Raw genomic sequence first — 21,047 nt, 5'->3', positions numbered from 1 at the left:
CTGAAATATAGGAGCCAAACTATTAAACTTTTAGAAGAAAGCATAGGAGAAAAATCTTAGTAACTTTGGGTTTGGCAATGATGCCTGGAACATTATACAGAAAGATATTAGAGAAAACATCAATAAATTAGACTTGATTTCTCCTTCAATACTATTAAAAAATAAAGGGGTGAGCCACAGACTTGGAGACAATATTTTCAAAACATATATCCAATAAAGGACTTGTATGTAAAATATATAAATTCTTACAACATAATAAGATAATCATTTAAAAAAATAGGTAAAAGATTTGAACATTTAACCAGAGAAGATACATATTTATTTACATATGAAAAGATGTTCAACATTCTTATTCTTTGGGTGAAAACCACAATGATAGACCACTACATGTCTACTAGAAGAGCTAAAATTTAAGACTGAGCATAGCAAGTGTCAATAAGTATGTGGAGAAACTTGGACTCTCTTATTTTGAAAATGTAAAATGATTTAGCAACTTTGGAAAATCATAAACAGTTCTTTTGAAAAGTTAAAAGGACCATACCATCTAACGTAACCGTTCTGCTCCTAAGTTTTACACAAGTAAATGAAAGTGTATATCCACACAAAAACTTGTATATAAACCATAAACGACTATAGAACTTTTATTTATATTCAAACCAGAAACAATTCAAAAGTTAATCAAAAGGTAAATGGACAGATGTATATAGCCAAATAATACTGCTCAGCAATAAAAAGAAATAAACTATTAATATACATAACATCTATGATTTTCAAAATTATGCTGAAGGAAAGAATCCAAAGTAGAGTGCATACCGTATGACTCTCTTTGTATAAAACTCAAAAAAAAGTGCAAGCTAATATATGTTGACAGAAAACGGACTTGTGGTCAGTTGCATTAAGGAGAGTGGAGTGTTGGCCTGGAGAGAGGAATCACAAATGGCACAAGGAAACTTTCAGAGGATGTCAGATATATTCATTTTCTTGGTTGTGGTGATGGTTTTATTGGTGTCAAAATCTATAAAATTTTACACTGGCTAAAATGAAAAGTTTATTGTATGTCAATTGCCTCCCAATGAATCTATGAAAATGCTCTTTTTTTATTCCTAACTGGGACTGAAATGTTATGTCTATAGGAGTATATAAAATCTTTTTACCAAGAACTAGTACAAGTAGCAGACGGCAGAATATTTATTTATTTATTTATTTATTTATTTATTTATTTATTTATTTGAGAGTGAGTGAGTGAGACAGAGAGCAAGAGCAGGAGAGGGACAGAGGAAGAGGGAGCCTGACCCTGGACTCTATCCCAGAACCCTGGGATCACGATTAAACAGAAGACAGAGGCTTAACCAACTGAGCCACCCAGGTGCCCCAAAAGCAGAATCTTAATAACAAAAACAGCTCTCCCTACACATTTCAGTCTGTAGGGCACCTTTTACACCCGGTGAAGACTTCAGACCATAGTGATTGATGGTGACATTTAGAGCTTGACCTCGCAGCTCTGGATTTTGTCTTAACATTTGCATATTCCCATTGATCTCTGAACCTGTGGAGCAAATAATACATTCTTAGGAACCAATTTGTTATCTACATATTCAAGAAGTAGCTAAATATTTGAAGCTAAAAAACATCCTCTTTAATCCTCAGACATGACCATTTTTACTCAATATATAGTTAGTAAATACATGGTGCCTCTTTGGACGTCATCACTTGCTTTCTATATCCATCCCAACCCTCATGAAGCCAGAAAATTCTAAAAAATGAAAAAAAAAAAAAATCTCAAATGAGAAGGTAAACAAGGCTATCTCATTGAAGTATTCCCTGGCTCAGGGTAGGATTGAGTCCCTAAGAAGTAACAAACCCCAGCTAACACACGCACACACACACACACACACACACACACACACAACTGCATCTTTTTATAAAATTTATTTATTTATTTGAGAGAGGGAGAGAGAGCATGAGGTGGGAGAGGGGCAGAGGGAGAGGGAAAGAGAGTCTTAGGCTGACTCCGCTGAGCATGGAGCTGACTCAGCTCTATCTCAAGACCCTGAGATCATGACCAAGGGCTAAATACTTATCTGACTGCACCACCCAGGTGCCCCACAATTCTATCTTCTACTATAGCCAGAAGGAGAGTGGGGCCACATTGTTAAAATAAACAGGTTCTGTCTGCTTGGAATTAGAAGAGCAAAATTAATTCAAGGACAACAAACAATGAAACAGGTAGGAGGAATAAAACATCATTTGAAGCTTGGATGGAATTCCAATTTAAAAAAAAAAAAGAATATAGAACTAAAAGTATAAGAATCCCACAGTTTTTTTATTACTGATATTTTCATCTTCACTGATACTTTGGCACTATGGCTTTCAGGATATTGTATGGTACATGGAAGTCTGTTTTGTACAAACACCCTGAATAAATGCTCCCACTAATCATTGTCATGAAAATGTAGAGATCCCGTCCTCTCTCTGCACTCCCATCAAGCAAAACGTATAGAAAAACGTATTGTTCAGTGTCCAAGGTCAAGGGCTCTGGGGGTGGTAGGCCCAGAGCCTGTTGTTTGTAAGGAATGGCGTCTGGATGGCAGGGCTTGACTCCTGGAAAGCTGGCCATGCAAGGAGGGTAAAAGCTATATAGATAGTTGCTAGGCTAAGTTACTATCCTGTAAAACCTTGCTGCAGGTAGATCCTGGCAGCAGATGCTTTGTCCAGTCTGCCTTCCCTGGACTCCCTGTATGTAAGTTCTCCCAAAAATCTATGTCTTACTCAGTGTCTCTGGGTCATTTCTTCAGCTTCACTAGACAATCACCCACGCTTGGCTTAGAATCTGCTGGGGTGCAGCTGCACAGATAGGAAGAAATATATAGTAGCCACTGAGAATTAAGTTTTAAAATATCCAGATATTTTAAATTACTTAATATAAATTTATGCAAAAAAAACCTTTGGTAATAATATATCTGTGTCTTACAGACAAGGTTTACAGTTATGCTTGGAAAAGTCAAAAGGCACGTAGTAATAGTGTTGTGTAAAAATCTGACATGGGCCAGTACTGCTCTACTCTTCCAATATGTGAAGAAGAGATAGGAGAACTGAAAAACAGGCAGATTATATGACAAGAAAAGAACAAGAGTAATACTTGCCAATCTGGAAGAAAATGAACTCTGTATATATCAATTTCTACTTCCCCCATGCTCCTTCCTGACTGATTTAGTGGATCACTTTTAAGTCTACTGATGACTATGTTCTCGTCATTCCCGCTCAGCTGAAATACAATTTGTAGGATAAAGAACAACTTCTTGGCTTGATAGACCTAATCTCTTTTGATAAAGAGAGAAAAATTGTTAGTGAGTGCCCCTCTTCTTAACTCAAAGTCTTCCCACAAAATCCAATGGAGACCCTTAGTCTCCTCTCATACTATACATAAGAAAAAAATTATTTTAAGATTTTATTTATTCATGAAAGACACACAGAGAGAGAGAGAGGCAGAGACACAGGCAGAGGGAGAAGCAGGCTCCATGCAGGGAGCCCAACGTGGGACTCGATCCCAGGTCTCCAGGACCACACCCTGGGCCAAAAGCTGCACTAAACCGCTGAGCCACCCAGGCTGCCCCTATACAACAAAAATTTAGATTCTTAATAAGTCATATTGTGCCCACCCTACCTGTGTTCCTTTTTCTTCATCATCCTAATGAGGAAATGGGTCATAGAAATTAAACTCTTCTTAGACAACCTTACAAAGACATAAATATGACACCAGAACTGTGTCTTCCCCAAATCAGCCTCATTTCATCCCCCTCCTGCAGTGGAATATAAAGGATATAACATAACACTGAGAACTTACAGAAGATACAAGTTTGAGAGGGAAGCTAGTATTCCTTATCTGTGACTTTATTTCTTCCCCATCCATCGTTAATACCATGGAGGCAAATGGCCAGTGCCTGGATTTACATTGCTTACTCTCTCCTGGCACCTACCACATGCACACACATGTGCACACACTCTCAGCTGAGTTCCATATATTTTAGAATCTCTAAAATTTAGGAATTGAATATGTTTAAACACTTTAAAAATGAAGTCCTTCATGAGAAACTGAATAGCTCAATTTGTTGCTCACTTTAGAAAGTATTAACATTTAAAGAGCACTCACTGTGTATGTGCCAAGCACAGTTTCAAATGCTCCACTTGCATCATCTCATTTAATCCTTCTGAAAAACCTCTATGAAAAGGTACTACCATTCCACTTTGTGGAAGTGAAAATGAGGCACAGAAAAGCGAAATAGATTGCTCAGAATCAGGCACACTAAAAAAATAGCATGGCCTGTGTTGAAACCCTGGTAATCTGGACTCCAGAAGCAAATTCCAAAGTCTGCATTATGTCCATTCTGAAGCAACAAGTGAGAGTGACAAATGTATTCAAAAACTCCAAGCACCATAAGTATTCTTAACCCACATCTGTCGCTTGGACTTGAAAACACGCGGGTAACATCGCATGTTCCAAGATTATTTTGTCAGATCAAACTTGAATCCATGAAGGAGTGAAAGCATATCACAGTGTTGAGCACTCAAACTTCCCTAGGGACTGTTATCCATCAGGGCTATGAATCAGACGTTCCAGGCAGGCCAACTCTCAGGCATCTGAGCTATCTAAAGGCTTTTGCTGTGACCATGGCAACCCTTCCCTTCCAGCTGTGTCACACCTGCCTTCCATCATGACAAGAACACTTTCGCCCAGCTAAGGAGCTGTATATTTCTGCAAATAGTGATTTCAGCAAAATGGTTAATCTCCAGATTGTAACTCAGCTTTTCAGGTGGGCAAATTGAAGTCATTTCTTGGCTGTTCTTCAGGAATGAAAGAAGAGAGAAAGAAAAGGAGAGAGGAGCACTTTCAAAATTACATAAATGGAATTTACTCTTATTTCTCTGAGATGCAAAGCTTAATCTGAGTATACATGTTTTGTTCCTTCGTTTAGCCAATCTAGCTCTATCAATTCAAGCCATTTTTATTAAATCAGAGACAAAGTACATTATCATTAAAGTTTAAAAAGAAAAAAAAGATTTTACATTTCCCAGGGCAGTGATTTGCTAGTTTGAGTGAGTGTGGGACCATGAGAATTCCACATTTAGTTATTTACAAAGCAGATTCCAGGATCCATCCTCCTTGAAGCTCATGATTCTTTACATACAAAATGAAGCAGACAGTAACCAATTTGGAATTTGGGATTACTTTCCATGACAATCCAAATTTTAACAACCTTTTTCTCCTTTTAAGTGATTAGTTCTTCAGTATTTTTAATTTTCCCCAATGTTAACCTATTTTCCTGTCCTTTTATGCAATGGAGTATACATACATTGGGACACTAATAGGTATTTGCTCAAAAGCCAGGAATGCAATTACAGTGTGCCTCTCTGCATCCTCACTTCAAGGAGATGCTTTCTGAATCTCATCATGATTTTCTTTGGGATATCTGAATAGCATTTACAAATATATAAAGAGTTCAGAAGCAGATGAGGATTTCAAAGCCAGTTAAGCGTCTGACGTCAGCTCAGGTCATAGTCTCAAAGTCCTGGGATTGAGCCCAACATCAGGCTCCCCAATCTTCTCCTCTGCTCCTCCCCTCGTTATGGACTCCCAATATTAAATAAATAAATAAATAAATAAATAAATAAATAAATAAATCCATATATATGTGTGTGTATATATATATATTAGATTTTTATTTATTTACTTGAAAAAGAGAGAGCACATAGGGAGAAGAAGCAGACCCCCACCAAGCAGGAAACCCAACATAGGGTTCAATCCCAAGATCCTGGAATCATGACCTGAGCTGGGCCACCCAGACACCCCAAGAAATAAATCTTAAAAAAAAAAGAGAGAGAGAGAGGCATATCTGGACTATAAAAATGATAAGCTATTACCATTGTAGAGAAGGAATAGGAGAGCTTCAAACACCAACATTTTTGGCTAAAGAAAGTTGGAAATTATATCATCCATCTTTCCTCAGTCCTTCATCATTAACCTCTACTCCTTGACAAGAACTCCTTTTCTGACTAAGCTTTAGTTGGGCTTCTCTGAGCCCTCTTCTCAGCAAAGACTTGCCCATGGTCAACTGAGCCTAATTTTAGCAAGAATCTTGTTAAGCTAGTTTAGTGAAAATTCCTCCAATCTTTGATGCCTAACCAAATTCCTCTTAGTATTTTCAATCCAGTGATTCCTTCACATTATCCATTCACTATAAATGCCCAGCTGTCCTGTTGCCTTCAGGTCAAATTCCATCTTTCTCCCTTATATCAATAGTCTTAAACAGAGTCTTCTTTGCCTATTTAAATACACTCAGTGCAATATTTTGGGCCATTTGTCAATGAAAAACCAACACTCTCTTTGGAGAGTCTCTTACTGGGGTAAAAGGGTAAAAGGGAGATACAAGGGGCATCTTGCCCTTAAACTTCTCCTTGTCATTCCAAGTCTCTCCCACCCAAACATGGTCATCCACCCCCAATTAAGTGGTTTCCAGTATAAATGAAGTCATTGTAATTCATTTGTAGTAAAGTATAAATTATCAGCCATCACATTAAAAGAACTTAAAAGTGAGAAAGCACAGGAAAATGGGCAAGAATTGGGGCATTGGATCCAAAAAGTAGGGGAGGGAGTCTGTAATGAGTAAAAGGGGACAAGAATGGGGAGGCTGAGTATTTGAATCACAAGCTGACACCTTCACAACGTGGTCTACATCAGAGAAATATTCCCATTGTGCATAATTTTTCAGAAGTATAAGAGGAAAAGAAATGGGAGAAATTCTTCATGAAAAGAAAAAGAGAAATTTCACAGATTTATTAATTATTCCTTGGGTATGGATTCACAATAAGAAACATTGGATGTAGTTGTAACAAACATTTTAAACAGCCTTTTAGAAAGTAACACATAAAATAATTACACTGTAGAAATCACCAACCTACACTCAAAAGAATGAGAAAAAAAATTGTCCTGATACTCTGTGATGCGTAGCGCTAGACTGAGATGAAATTTTCTATGACGGTATCAAACACAAAAAACAGAGTGCTATGTCTCAACTTGAGATCCAAGCTATTGGACCCTGAATAACTGCCTTAAATTATTCAAAAAGTATGTCTAGTGATGATAAAGACAGAGATATCGTGAATGAGAAAAGTATCAATAAGTTGGGTTTTTTTTTCATCTACATAAAAAGCAAGTAGAAAAAACTATTTCTAAAAAATGTCAGATATTGCTCTGGGCTAGACATTCATCTTAACATCTCAATTAATACACATATTTACCTGTAGGGAAAACTCTGAAAGCCCCTAATTTGTAGATGAAGAGATAGAAGTAGAGAAGCCAGTTTACCAAAGCCATTTCACAATGATGAGGCTGAGCCACAACTGGAAGCCAGACACTGTGGATTTAGAGTGCACAGGACCACCAGGCTTTTCTTGCTCGGCTGGGTGTGTTCTCTAATCCATCCATGTAAGGAGGGCATCTTTATCCAATTCCCACAAAGGTGTTACATAGACTATTGGTCCTGAGAGCACAGATACATATGTGCACACATACACACACACACACACACCTGTAATTAATGATAAATTCAATATTACATTGAATTACATTGAATTTTGCTACATTCCTGAATGGTTATATATTCTCATCAACCAAATAAATTTTTTGGAGCTTCTCATCAGGAAAATGAAAGTAGAGGATATTTATTTTCTCCATGAAACTAGTCTTGCCCAATGAATATATTCTTATATCAGGTGCTACAAAAATAGTTTTTTTTCACATCTTTATAAGTAAAACATTCAAAAAGGGAAACATCCAAAGCATGAGGGAAACATTTTTAAAATAACGTGTAACAAAAAATAAATAAATAAATAACGTGTAACATCTAATTTGAACCAGTTTCTCTCAAATGTATTGTTCCTAGATAAACTTTGAAGAGGTGAATCCCATTTAGGAACTTGCAACAACAACAAAAAATAATAATAAATAAATGATAAAAATAAATTAAAAAAAAAAGGAACTTGCAACATCTATTTTTTTGTCTACACTACAAGAAGCCATCAAATAAAGTGTACATAGGTTTTGGCACTAGGTTGTCTGGATTCTAATCTCTACTGCCAAGGAAAGCAATTCTGGGAAAGTTACTTAATCTGCCAGTTTCTTTGTCAGTAAAGTGGGAATTGTAATGATCCTTTCCCTCACAGAAGTCGTGTATTAAGTGAATTAAAAGTGCCTGGCAGATGCTCAGATAGACCAATTCAAAATGACTTTCAAATAGTACATAATATATTATCTTCACTTCTACTATGCTTTTACAAGTCAAAAATTCAGGGGAAAAAATGTTATTTACCTACTTCCTCTTGTTTTCTTAAGTGATATGAAGCCTTTCCTTTGTAAAACAAATACTTTGCCATTAGTTTTCTGCAATAGGCCATTTGCCCCTGAAATACCATCAGATTCACTGACCTGGAAGAAACCTTATCCTCAATTAGGTAGAATTCTTCTTTAAAAAAAGAAAATGAAGCCATACAAATTTACCTGACCTTTCTTTTTCAATTTACTACTAAAAAGAAAATGCAACCAACTCCAAAAAATAATTTTTAAGATAGAAATTTATTTTCACCAGAGGAAATACTGCTGGGATGACTGGGGTGGCTCAGCAGTTGAGCATCTGCCTTTGGCCCAGGGTGTGATCCTGGAGTCCCAGGATCAAGTCCCACATCGGCTCCCTACATGGAGCCTGCTTCTCCCTCTGCCTGTGTCTCTGCCTCTCTCTGTGTGTCTCTCATGAATAAATAAATAAAATCTTTAAAAAAAAAAAAAAAAAGGAAATACTGCTAACAAAGTTAGCATTCAACACACACACACTCAAAGCCTTCACTTAAAGGACAAGGTGGCCTGCCAACAGCAACTATCCAGTGTCTTGATTACCTGTCTCTCTTGTGTTGTTTTGTTTTGTTTTGTCTACCTTTAATAAATGCTTTAGTCTTATCCAGTTTAGGAAAAAGTATTTTATTCCAACTTTCTACTTCTCTCCTTTGTCCAAATCTCAAGTGATTTGTATACAATTTCTGAACCTGTTCTTTACTATACATTCCCCTTTTAAAATTCTTTTTATCACCGTTCTAGTCATGTAACACTCTTTTATGAGCTGACCCATAGCCTTTCAGTTAAAAACCAAGCTTTTTTTTTTTTTTTTCCCCCTCCATTTTTGTTTCTGTTGTTTATTGAGGACCCTTTTATTCTTCTTTCCTGGCAGCTCCCATCCTAGCACTTCTGCTCCTCTCTCCATGCCTGCTCCTTCAGAGAAACAACACACCATCAGAACTTTAAACATCACTCCCATACTGACTGTCTCTCAAGTTTTTGTACTATCAATGCTCCAGGGTCACTTCTTCAACCTGAATGTCAATCGCCAGTTTAAGTCTCAAATGTCTGAATTCAACAAGTTCCCTCATCAAAGGAGTATCTCTTCACAGTCCTCTATTTATTTCCACTGGTGCCACCATTCTCTGAGCTCCTAATCTTTAAACCGGAGAAAACGATCATCACCATTGTCAAAGCAAAAACCTCACTGAACAAAATTAAACAAGCAAAGACTTTATTGAAGGCTATTGCAATAGGAGAGTCCAGAAGTCAGTCTGAACCAACTCTGCTGAAAGAAAGGGTATGAATTAAGCTCTGGGTGAACTTACAGAAAAGTACGATGCTACCATTCCTCCTGCGTTATCAAATGTTTGCTATGTCCTATTAACTGAGGCTCTGGATAACATTTTTTTTCTAGGAGATGGGACCCCCCAGAAGGAGAGGAATTTTTTTTTTCATTTCCCCCATACCAAAGACTATAGTGCTCAATGCCATTAGGAGGAACTAGGAGGAGGAGGAACTCATAGGTCATATAAGTTTTCTAATTGGCTATTTCCCAAGGCAAAATAAACCTCTCCTATTTTGATGAGAGGAAGTAGTGATGCAACTTGAAGCATCAAGTGAGACACCTACCCTCCCACAGAGACTAAGATATGACTAAGAAGCACTATCTTCATTGATAAATACATTTCGAAGGGTCCTTGAGAGGGGCATGTCTGTGACTCAGTCAGTTAAGCGCCAACTCTTGGTTGGGCGTGGGTCCTGACCTCAGAGTCATGAGATTGAGCCTGGCATAGGGCTCCTCACTGAGCTCCAAGTCTGTTAAAGTTTCTCTCTCCCTCCACCCTTCTCTCCTAAAATGAATCTTTTTTACAAACGGGTCCTTGAGAAACAAAATTGGCAAGACTTTAAAAATATTTACATCTCAAAGGAGCAAAGAAAGAATTCATAATTACAAATTTGCTAAAGTAAACGGTCTAAGAAAAGGTTGTCCAGTAGCCTACAGACAAGAAGTCTGTCTACAGTTTAGTCTTGCCGAGCTGAACGTTAAAGCCCTCTTGGTCATCATCATCCAATGACAATTAGCATATTATGGACACAGCTCTGGGTCATGAGAGTTTTAGATGCATTATATCTACACTTCCCCTTCACTGCCAGTAGTCCAACAGGATAGCAGCAGTCCAGTGACCTACAGGCTGCCAAGTGGCAGTGGTCAGTGCCGGACAGGGACGTTGAGACCAGACCACACAGCGGATGGCATTGACCACTACAGTCTTTGGTACTGAAAATATGAAAAAAAAAAAAAATCCTCTCCTTCTGGGGGTTCCATCTCCTAGAAGAAAAATAATGTTATCCAGAGCCTCAGTTAATAGGACACAGCAAACATTTGATAACACAGATGATGATTTATTTTTAGCCTTTAGGGAGGCAGACTTCCTGAGAGGAAAAGACTGATTTCCTTTTCTTCAAGAAACTGGAGCATAGACTATCAAGATTTAAATATTACTGTAAATGCGATACCTTTGTTCTTGCTGGAAAGTGAATCCCAGAATGTGAAATTTCAGGTCCAAATTATCAGTAGAATTACTTCAGTCTTCAGTTAAGAGGTCTCAACCTCTGAGCATGATTTGACCTCTGAATATGGAGGGATTTTGTTTTTCCCTCTCTCACTCTCTCTCTATTAATCAAGCACACTCACACAAACATGCCCACAGATTACAAAAATGATTCGTGATTACTTCTGTGGGAACACATGAATCAATTTTAGCATTCTAAATTAGGGAATACTGGACATGAAACATTGCAAATTAGAACAGTGTGCTACATAGAACTTTTTGCTCAAAGGATGATGGAGCAAAAAACCTGTAAAAGATTTTTTAAAATATGTTCCTTTGAATGTTTTCACATTTTTTCATTTGGCATGGTCTTCACTGCTGTGGAGTGAAAGAGTATTACTTTGACTTAAATTTCAGAGAAAGAGAGAGGATTTGGGTTGCCAGGAGATGATTTGGTTAATCTGTGGTGTAAATTTCTTTATCTGTTGATTTGCTTTGCTGATGATTGCCACTTCTATGCACCTCTATTTATATACTCTAGGAAAGTAAAGTGTGAAAATATACATGGCACGTCACTGTGTGTGATGTCATGTTCTCTTTTATTTATTAATGTGACCCCAAAAGTGACCCAGAATCCTTGGGAGCTGTTAAGAAAAAAAGGATATCTTTATCATAACACATATAACCAAAGCAATGAGAATCTGAGGGGAAAAAAAGAGAAAGAAACAGCTTTGGAAACTGAAACTTTCCTACAGATGTGTAAACATGATTCTCTGAAAATCATTTTTAGAGAGAAGAGAACTTCTAGCTTCGTGGCTTTGTTCAGGACTTATTAGCCTGAAATCTGCCATCTTTCTCACCTAAATACCACTTATTTTCAGGGATCTGTTTATCCAGCATTCTGGGGAAAGCCTTTCTCTACTAGCGGGCCTGTTAAGTTCCCTTCTTCCTTAAATTCCTAGTGAGTTTTGTGTTCATAAAGTGATGAAAGTGCCTTTCTTTTTGTCTTGAATTATTCTTTACATATAGTCATACCTAGGGGCACCTGGGCGGCTCCATTAAGCATCTGCCTTCAGCTCAAGTCATGATCTCAGAGTCCTGGGATCAGAGCCCTTCATCGGGCTCCCTGCTCAGCAGAGAACCTGCTTCTCCCTCTGCCCCTCCCCCTGCTCATGCTCATTCTCTCTCTCACTTTCTTTCTCTCAAATAAATAAATAAAATCTTAATTAATATAGTCATATCCATCTTGTGATTTTTAATGTGTCTTATAAATTTGTCTTATAAAATATAATCTTTGTCTTTAAAGAGTTTAGTTAAAAAGTTCCATAGTTTCAGGAGCCATGTTTTGCATCTTCAAGCCTATCATTAATGTTTCCTCTTTTGATGTATTGAGAATGCACTAGATGATCTATCACCTTCTGGAAGTGGCAAATGTTAATAATAAGGCTTGGGTAATCTGTCCCTCCCTCAAACTGAACACCTAATTCACTTTAGACAGATAAAGATCAATCAGATTTTTCAAGGTATCCCAAAGGTGAATTTTCAAAGACTTTTCTGATCTTTGCTATTCATTTGAAAATTACCTTCACAGTTGGTCTGACTTCACCACACAGATTCCTGCATATCCAGGCAATGTTTTCCCCAGATTCCCATAGCTCAATGGATCTTAAATGAGAAGGATTTTATTCTCCCCCAGTGAGGTGTGGGGTGGCAATGTTTGCCAATATTTTTGGTTTTCACAGCAAGGGATAAGCTATTGGCATCTACTTGGTAGAGGCCAGAAATGTTGCTAAATACCCTACAATATACAAGCCAACCTCCCTTGATAAATTATTACTCATTTCAAGAGGCTAACAGTGCTAGGGTTAAAAATTCCTGTCCTAACTAAGGTTAATATCTCCTCTTCTAGATGCTTAGAATGGATTGTCTCTTGGTTCCTTATGAGAAATAATTAATGTTTACTTTGTAAGTTGGTGAGAAGGGGTCATGCCTTTATCATCTTTTGATCTCCCTCTGTTCAGTACTTACCACCTTGCTTTAGGCTCCCATCTGTTACAAAGACCATCAGCAGAGCCCAGGACAGAAAGAGCAGAGCCACAAAATAATAATATCTAACAAAATAATAATATCTAACATTTATTTAAAATTCTTGTTCTCTGGGATGCCTGGGTGGCTCAGTCGGTTAAGAATCTAACTTGTGATTTTGACTCAGGTCATGATCTCAGTGTCCTGGGATGGAGCTCCGTATCAGGCTCCACACTCACCAGGGAGTCTGCTTGGGATCCTCTCCTTCTCCCTTTCCACCTTCCTCTGCTCTCTGTATTTCTCAAATAAATAAATAAGCAAATCTTAAAAACAAAAATTCTAGCTCTCTTCCAGATACCTTAAGTGCTTAACAAAGATGATCCCAATTAATCCTGCAACAATCCTATGTATGGGCACTGTTATTCTATAGATGGGAAAACCAAGGCATTACAGATGTCATTTGTTCAGATTCACAGTTAATAAGTTAAAGATCCAAGATTCAACTACACACACTCAGACTCCAGTGATCATCTTCTTAACCAATGAACTATACCATCTGCACTCTATTAATGTTTGAACTGTAACCCTCAAATATAGTCCCCACAATTTTTGGTAATAAAGTTAGGAAGAGAATGCTTTCAAATAATAACCTGATACTTTCAAACAAATGTAGGTAAGCAGGTATTTTTACCTACTATATTAACCGGATGAACAGTGTCAAAAAATAAAACTTGTTTCTCATTCGTCACATTTATCATATTCCTTTCACTTACCAGAAATCATGTTAAGCTCTTTGTCTATAAAGATGAACAAGACACAGTCCCTGACCTCAAAGAACTCATGTTGTATTAGGACAGAGAAAAAGGAGATTCAACCCAGTGAGGCTGGTACTCTCCTAGACCTATGAACAAGGAAGGCATGATGGGAACCAAATAGAAATAGAGAAAGGCAACCTATCTCAGCCTAGGATGGTAACACTAACCGTTCACAGAGTAGGAAACAACATGGAGGTTATGCCAGCAAGGCAGCAAGGACAGGCCCAGGGATGCACGTGCTCTTCGTGGAACTGCAAAGAATGCATCTGGCTAAGTAAAAGTATAAACCGGTAGCGAGACAAAAACTTTGAAAAGAGAAAAGTCAAATGATGCCGCACCTTGTTTGTGAAAGCGGATTGTAATCCTCAAAACAGCGGATTAAAGATCCTTAAACAGGAGAGGGGCATGCTTTTAAAAGGTCACTTGGGCAGATATATATATATCCATATATATATATATATATATTGGGCAGATATATATATATATATATATATATATATATATATATATATATCCAGAGTGGAATATATATTAAAAAAGGACGAGATTAAAGGGAGGAAAACTGGATATGCTTACACTGTCGTGATCTAGGCAAGAAATGGGTAGCGCCTGAACAAAGACAGTGGCAGCCAAGGTAACAGGAAGTTCCCTGACAATAAACAGATGTTCCTTACGTGAGTTATTTCCTAAAATTTACAACCCAATACACTTCACCACCAAAACAAAGCACTTATGCGCCCTCATAAATATCCTGTTCTTCAGCCAAACATTCAGCACTTTGGCGATTGCCCTTGGACGTTGTGACAAAAAGTCTAGATCTTGCTCTCTAAAAAATCCCAGTCAAACCAGCATTTTATGAGGGACATTAAAGACTTTAACAGTGGGTAAGTTTTAACAGTGGACAAGATTCTCATTTTTCAAAGAATAATGAGAAATTAGCAACAAATCTTAAATTCCTCACATACACCTGACCTATGGTAGGCCTTCAATAACATTGGCGGAACAAATGATTTAAGAATGTCTTCCTGGTAGCTCTCAATAATATTCAATCTAAATCCTTCATACTGTAGCTAGAGTTCATTTGGTCTCATTTGGTATTATTTCCTCATATTTTAAATGCCACACATACATTTATTTATCTTGATTTAGCTTTTTTGCAGCTATTTATTTTTAACCACAAATTAAGAATTTTCACTTCTGAAAGCTTAAGCCTTTAAAAAAAAAAAAAACTTAACTAAATCACTTCAAAGCCTAATAATGCTAAATGTGCTCGGATATATCTGACAGAAATAAGTGCTAAATCACAGGAACTACTTAAATATGACCACACGGCATCTTTTCTGCCTCCAAAGCCTAAAATAGATGACAGAATGTGTTAAAGCCATGGCCTTTCTTCCTCAAGTTTTAGTGTACATATCATTTCCCTAGGGACGCCTTTTACAACCCTCTAAGGAAAGTTAGGGACCACTGCTGATGCTAACAAGCAACATGTACTTCCCCATCCTAATACTTCTCACTCTCAGGAGAATACTCATTCATTACTAGCCCTCTCTCCCTACTTATTCCAGAAATTCATTGAGGGCATATTCTTAAGTGGCCTTTTTCATAGCATTCCCAGAACCAAGCTTAATGTGTGACACATAGCCAGTGCTTAATAAATATTTGCTTGAATATAACATAATCTACTCATTCATCCACCCAAGCTGTTTATCAAAGATACAAGGTGAAAAAAAAAAAAAAAAAAAGAATCATTGTCAATGAGGAGTGAGGAAGTTACGAAAGGGACTTACTCTTTCTCTACATAGTTTTTCCATTGTTTGATATTTGGTACTGTTTGTAGGACTTGTTTCATAACGTGAAGCCTTTCTTAAATTTTTTTAAAGATTTAAAAATAAAATAAATAAGATCTTTAAATTCAATAATAAATACTTATCTTCTATTTGACAGATCTCTGAGAGAGAAAACATAGTTGGAAAATAGCACATTTGTGGATCATAAATACCTAGAACCTCTTTATCTCCTCAGTATGATTAGACGTAATTGTTTTTAAAAATTCTTAAATTCTTAAATATGTCTCAGGTTGTTTTATTTTTTTTTTAATTTATGGTGGATTTGTTAGCATTTGTGTTTTTTTGTTTGTTTGTTTGTTTTTTAATAATCTCTACACCCAATGTGGAGCTCAAACTCACAATCCCATGATCAAGAGTATATTGTGCTCTACTGACTGAGCCAGCCATGCACCCCAAGTGTCTCAGTTTTAGAACTATCAGAGCACTCATATCAATTCTCTGGTATTCTTAAAGCAGGTGTTCATTTTTGTATTCCTTAAACATATGGGAAAAAAAGCATTTTCTTAAATTACATTGTCTCATTAAAAACCCTTCCTAATCCATCTTGTCAATAATAGCGATCAAAAGTTCTCCAGATCCCATCAGCATTTGGGGACATTTTTCTAAACCCAACCATAAGTACTTAAAGTATCTTCAGTATCTGATAATTGGTTAGGCTTTATTTACTAATCTTTTTCTAACAAAATACAAATGTACAATTCTATCATTATGTGATAGAATGGGCCTATTATGTCCCTTATTAAGAAACCATCCTGTAGGAGCAGCAGTTTGGACTACAAGTAACAGAAAACCTATCCCTTTTAAAAATCAATCAATTTTATTCTTTCACATAACAAGAAATTGGAAGCAGAGTATTTCTGAGGGTGGACAATTTTGTGCTTCTTTTATTTCCCCTCTGCTACCCTTGGCATGGTGGCTATTGATCTAAAAGTCCCCAAAGGGCTTCAGAGGCTCTAAACATCATATCTTCAGTCAACAATCTACAAAGTCCAGAAGAAAGAAGAGAGTAGTTCCTTTTCTTCGTTGAAATAACTTTCCTGGCCTGAGATAGAGCCGGTTTCTGACTGGAACTTAGATAACTTTTATGTCCCTGTAAATTCTCCACTTGGCCAGAAATGCAATATATCCAGGCAGCCAATCCCCAACCGCCAAGCCAACTCCAGCTCTTACTTGTTTTCTTATTCCTTCTCATCCCAGAGAAGGCTGACCATCAGTTATGTTCTGTTTTCCTTTTTCAGTGTTCTTTATTCTTTATCCTACAAAAGCTTCTTGCCTTCTACCTCATTTTGCACTTCTCCAGACCAAGACTGTTCTCTCCATAAAGCATTAAGTAAAGTTTGCTTATGTCACCTAAATTGTCTTCTTTAATCATTTTTTTTTTTTAATATCCTGGATCTCTTTCCTTAAGAGAGAGGAAAACTTTCTCAGAGTATGCCAGCAGCCCATTCTTAAATGAATCATTGGCAAAGGGAATGGAACTGCCAGGATTATCTTTTACTAATCATGATGACACTTGGTGCAAGGGGGATGGACCTCTTCCTCACCCAAGTAAATGGATGTAAATAATCCAAATAATGGATGCCTGCAGCTGAAAAATCTCAAGGTTCTGTATACAAAAAGGATGAAAAATAATAAGAACTTGATAGCCAACCAAAGGTGTCAGTCCCATCAGTGTCTTTTCCTCTGTTTTATCCTTTTAAGGAATAAGATCATGATCATAATTATTGGGAACAATTTGCCCTAGTTAAGTAATTATCTTTAGTAAGAGCAAAAGGATATTTTTATTCAATAATTTATCCAATGAATTTAAAACAGCTATGCACTAGGATAATTGATAAATACATTGCCTTTGATCTTGTGTTTATACTATGGTTGGGGAGACTGACAAAAAATTAGCCAACAAATGAAAACATTCACATATTTGGGATAAGTGCTATGAAAGATGACATCACAAGTAGTCAAAGGATAATACAGGGAGAAAGGATAATACAGGGAGAAAGCACTTTGATTCCGTGGTTCAGATCTCTCTGAGGAGCCAGCATTAATTAAGCCTGAAGGATGAAAGGGAGGTGAGTGGAAGACGGCCACCAGGGACAGAAGAAAAAAACATGTAAAGGTCTTGAGACAGGGCAGAGGACATCATATTTGAGAAGGGACACTTCACCTTCTGACTCAGAGAAAAGAGAACAAGATGGTTCCAGGTACAGACTGTACCAAAGTTGAGAGGTTCCCTTCAAATAGGCTTGATGTGCCCAAGATTGCGAATCTGAAAAACCACCAAGGAGCTGACACCGATGCAAGCACACGAGGGTTTATTAGCAAGCTCCAGCTTGGGTCCAAGTGTACCTGCCACAGCGGAGCAGGGACTTGGACCCCGAAGTGGGTTACAGCTGGGTTTTTTATAGGCTGGTCTAGGGGATTTTCAGAAGGGATGGAGGAATTTCTCAAGTTCTGTTTACATTATGATATGGGGCTTTCAAGGGCATTGAGCTCTGTTCTCATTCTAATATGGGACTTTCTACTACGGTTGTGGGCTCTGTTGTCTTTCTGATATGGGATTCATTCTGCAGTTTTTCCCATAAAGTTCAGCTCTTATTCACAGGGGCCTAAGATGGCTGAACTTGTGCTAATGCTAAACTTGAGGTGGGATGGCCTTAATTTTTCTCGGCCTCCACAGGTTCAGTATCTTTCGTGAAGTAAGACACTGGGTGGTTTGCCTTACTAGACTGTCACCGACAGAAGCCCAGGATGAACCCATTCAAAAGAAGAGGGTAGAAGGAGGGACTGCAAAGCTCCTCTAGGCAAAGAAAACTATCTTTTTCCCTCTATCTTTTTAAATTCTCAACTGAGGACCTCAGAACAAAAGACAGATTAACAAGAGAGAAGCATGTAAATATATTTAATCTAACTTTTACATGACATCAGAGCCTTCAGAAGAAAATGAAGGCCTAAAGACACCTAAACCTGAGTATTTTTATGCTAGGTTTGATGACAAGTGGAAAGATATGACAGGGCAAGGGGAGCTAAGTGTAGTAAACCAGAGGAAGCTTAGCAAGTCCTGTCCATTCAGATCCTTTTCTGTGCGCCTTCTCGCCTTCAAAGATAAGTATGCTCTTTTCCTGAGTCTAGGGAAATCACCTCCTTCATTAAGGTTTAATGACCTTCAGAGAAAGGTCAGAAAGTTCTTCCCACACATGCCATTTCTCAAATTCCTTCAGCTTGAAATATTCTATATGCAAAATTGCCATTTTGGGGGTAGTGTGTCCTGATCCCCACCATTCCTGTGGCAGCCACAGAAGGAGAAGCTCTGCAGGAAAGCACAGCAGCCCTGAGGACCTGAGAGACTAGAGCTGGTAATTTAAAAGGTATCAGGGCTCTCTCAGGCTTGTCTGCCCCCTGGGCATCAGCTGCACTCTCTCAGGCCTTCTTGTGAAGTGTGACATTGCTATGGGCAACTCTGCAGGCAAAAGCTTACCATCTTACAAAAGAGAGAAAAAGGATAATTCTCCACAACTTCCATTCAAAAAAAAAGAAAGAAAAAAAAAAAAAAAAAAAAAAGCTTAACACATCCTGGAATTAATCACCCAGGCCGTGACAATGGAGCACTGTTACTGATTCCCAATGTCACAAGAGTTGTGTCCCTTATCCAAATGGAGAGGATGCAATGCACCAACAACAGGCATTATACTCCAGCTCTTCAAGAAAACAACTCAAGTGTGGTTGATAACTAAATCTATACTACATAAAAACATCATTTACAATTAATTTAAACAAATAAACTACAAAAATCCTCTTCAATTCCAATACTGAAGTCCTAACCCACCTCACAAAGGAAGAATCAATAAAGCCTTAAGTCAGTCACAGTTCCAAGAAAGGTTTCTCATCTCTGTTTGGAACCTGTTCTCTGACTTCGCTGGTTCTGTGACATTAACTTCTCTCATTTTGCGTCCGAGTTTATGCCACATCCTGCCCCAGGCTTTAGAATTTCCCCTCCCCATCTCTCTACAAATGCATAAAATTGCACGCTTTGCTTGCTTTCTTTCTTTCTTTCTTTCTTTCTTTCTTTCTTTCTTTCTTTTTTTTTCCCTACTTAGCTGATGAAGTTTTGGAATACAGGTGAGGTCCGGAGCCACAACCAAGAAAGAAACCTTGAGATGTCTTTGGGGCATAATGGTGGTTTTATTAAAAACATAGGGCAGGACCCGTGGGCAGGAAGAGCTGCTGCCCCAGGCCTGTGAGTGGAGGCTGATTATATACCTGGGAGTTGGGAGGGGTTTGGGGATAGTGTGCTCTTTAAGGAATTTTGGAAGCAAGGTTTCCAGGACCTTAAGGGGGTTGGCTTTCCTTAAGGGAAAGGTCACTTATTACCTCTAATAAAACCTGAGTCATGAGACCCTTCAGATGTGTATCAGTGGGTCGTGCATGTGCTTGCGGATGATTGTCAACATGTATCTCAGGGTTTAGAGATAAAGGAAATTTCTAAAGGAATTTTTATGTTAGAGTAGACTTACAGGCTCCTGGGGGTTGGGCTAAGATTGCCTTTTGCCCTTAGCAAAGTATTTACATAGAGGCCGCTGAGTCTGAAGAGGAGTTTCAAGGACTTGTCAATGTGCTGCCCCAAGCTCCTGCCTTGTCCTCGGCTAGCCCTGTGTTCCCATCATTGTGTTCCCCCATCACTAGCTATTGTGGCTCTTAATCAGCCACTCCACAAATTTGTGCGAAGATGGAACAGGACAAAAATAAAGATCAAATCATGAAAATGGTCATCCTTGATCATTATCACATATCATACAACCCACATGCAATTGGCTTGGTTTTCACTTAAAGTGTTAATAGTCTTTCTAACAGAAAAAGATCTTGTGACTAACTATAAAATTCACCTTCACATAGCACCACCCGCAGAGTTATTATGAGATGATGATGCGATTCAAAAACCCAAGGAAGCATAGCATTTACTTTGAAGAGTAGGAGAGAGAACTAAGAGGTCATATTCTTACTTGTTGTTGTTGGTTTTTTTTTCCCCCCAGCCCTGTCTTTACTCTCTGCATTGCAGTTTTCCACAAGCATATTTTCCAGAAAATTTCAATGTCTAGGGCTTCAACGTCTCAACTAAATTCATAGACCTTGATATCTAAAGGCTTAGCTTAAAAATGTAAAATAGAATGTAAAGGATTTAAAATATTTTACTACTTATCCTCTTATGCCCCATGACTTTCTTTGAAAGTTAACGGAATTATTTGCAAAATCAGAGAAATGTCAAACAAAACTTGAGCAACATAGAAAACATGTAGCTATGTACTAGATTGAAGCCTTTCCTCCTAATTATTGCAAGTTCGTGATGGAGCTCCATCCAGTGCCCATAAACAGTTAAACCTTTTAGTTAAAGTATTTATTGGTTGCTCTCCAGTACATTAAAAAT

The 21,047-nt window shown here is 37.8% G+C and overlaps 1 long non-coding RNA gene across 1 annotated transcript in view; it reads right to left on the bottom strand.

Annotated features, from left to right (window-relative positions):
* Positions 1-1,199: 1,199 nt before the first annotated feature.
* LOC140602258 (uncharacterized) overlaps positions 1,200-21,047 on the bottom strand; it is a 113,134-nt gene continuing 93,286 nt past the window's right edge. Inside the window, exon 3 of the long non-coding RNA XR_012005229.1 lies at positions 1,200-1,546. This is a non-coding gene — a long non-coding RNA (uncharacterized lncRNA). The remainder of the gene's footprint in view (positions 1,547-21,047) is intronic.

Source organism: Canis lupus, chromosome 13, assembly GCF_048164855.1.
Source record: "Canis lupus baileyi chromosome 13, mCanLup2.hap1, whole genome shotgun sequence".
Lineage (NCBI taxonomy): Eukaryota > Metazoa > Chordata > Mammalia > Carnivora > Canidae > Canis > Canis lupus.
The sequence above is the reverse complement of the archived record's forward strand: the minus strand, read 5'-3'. Positions and strand labels throughout refer to the sequence as shown.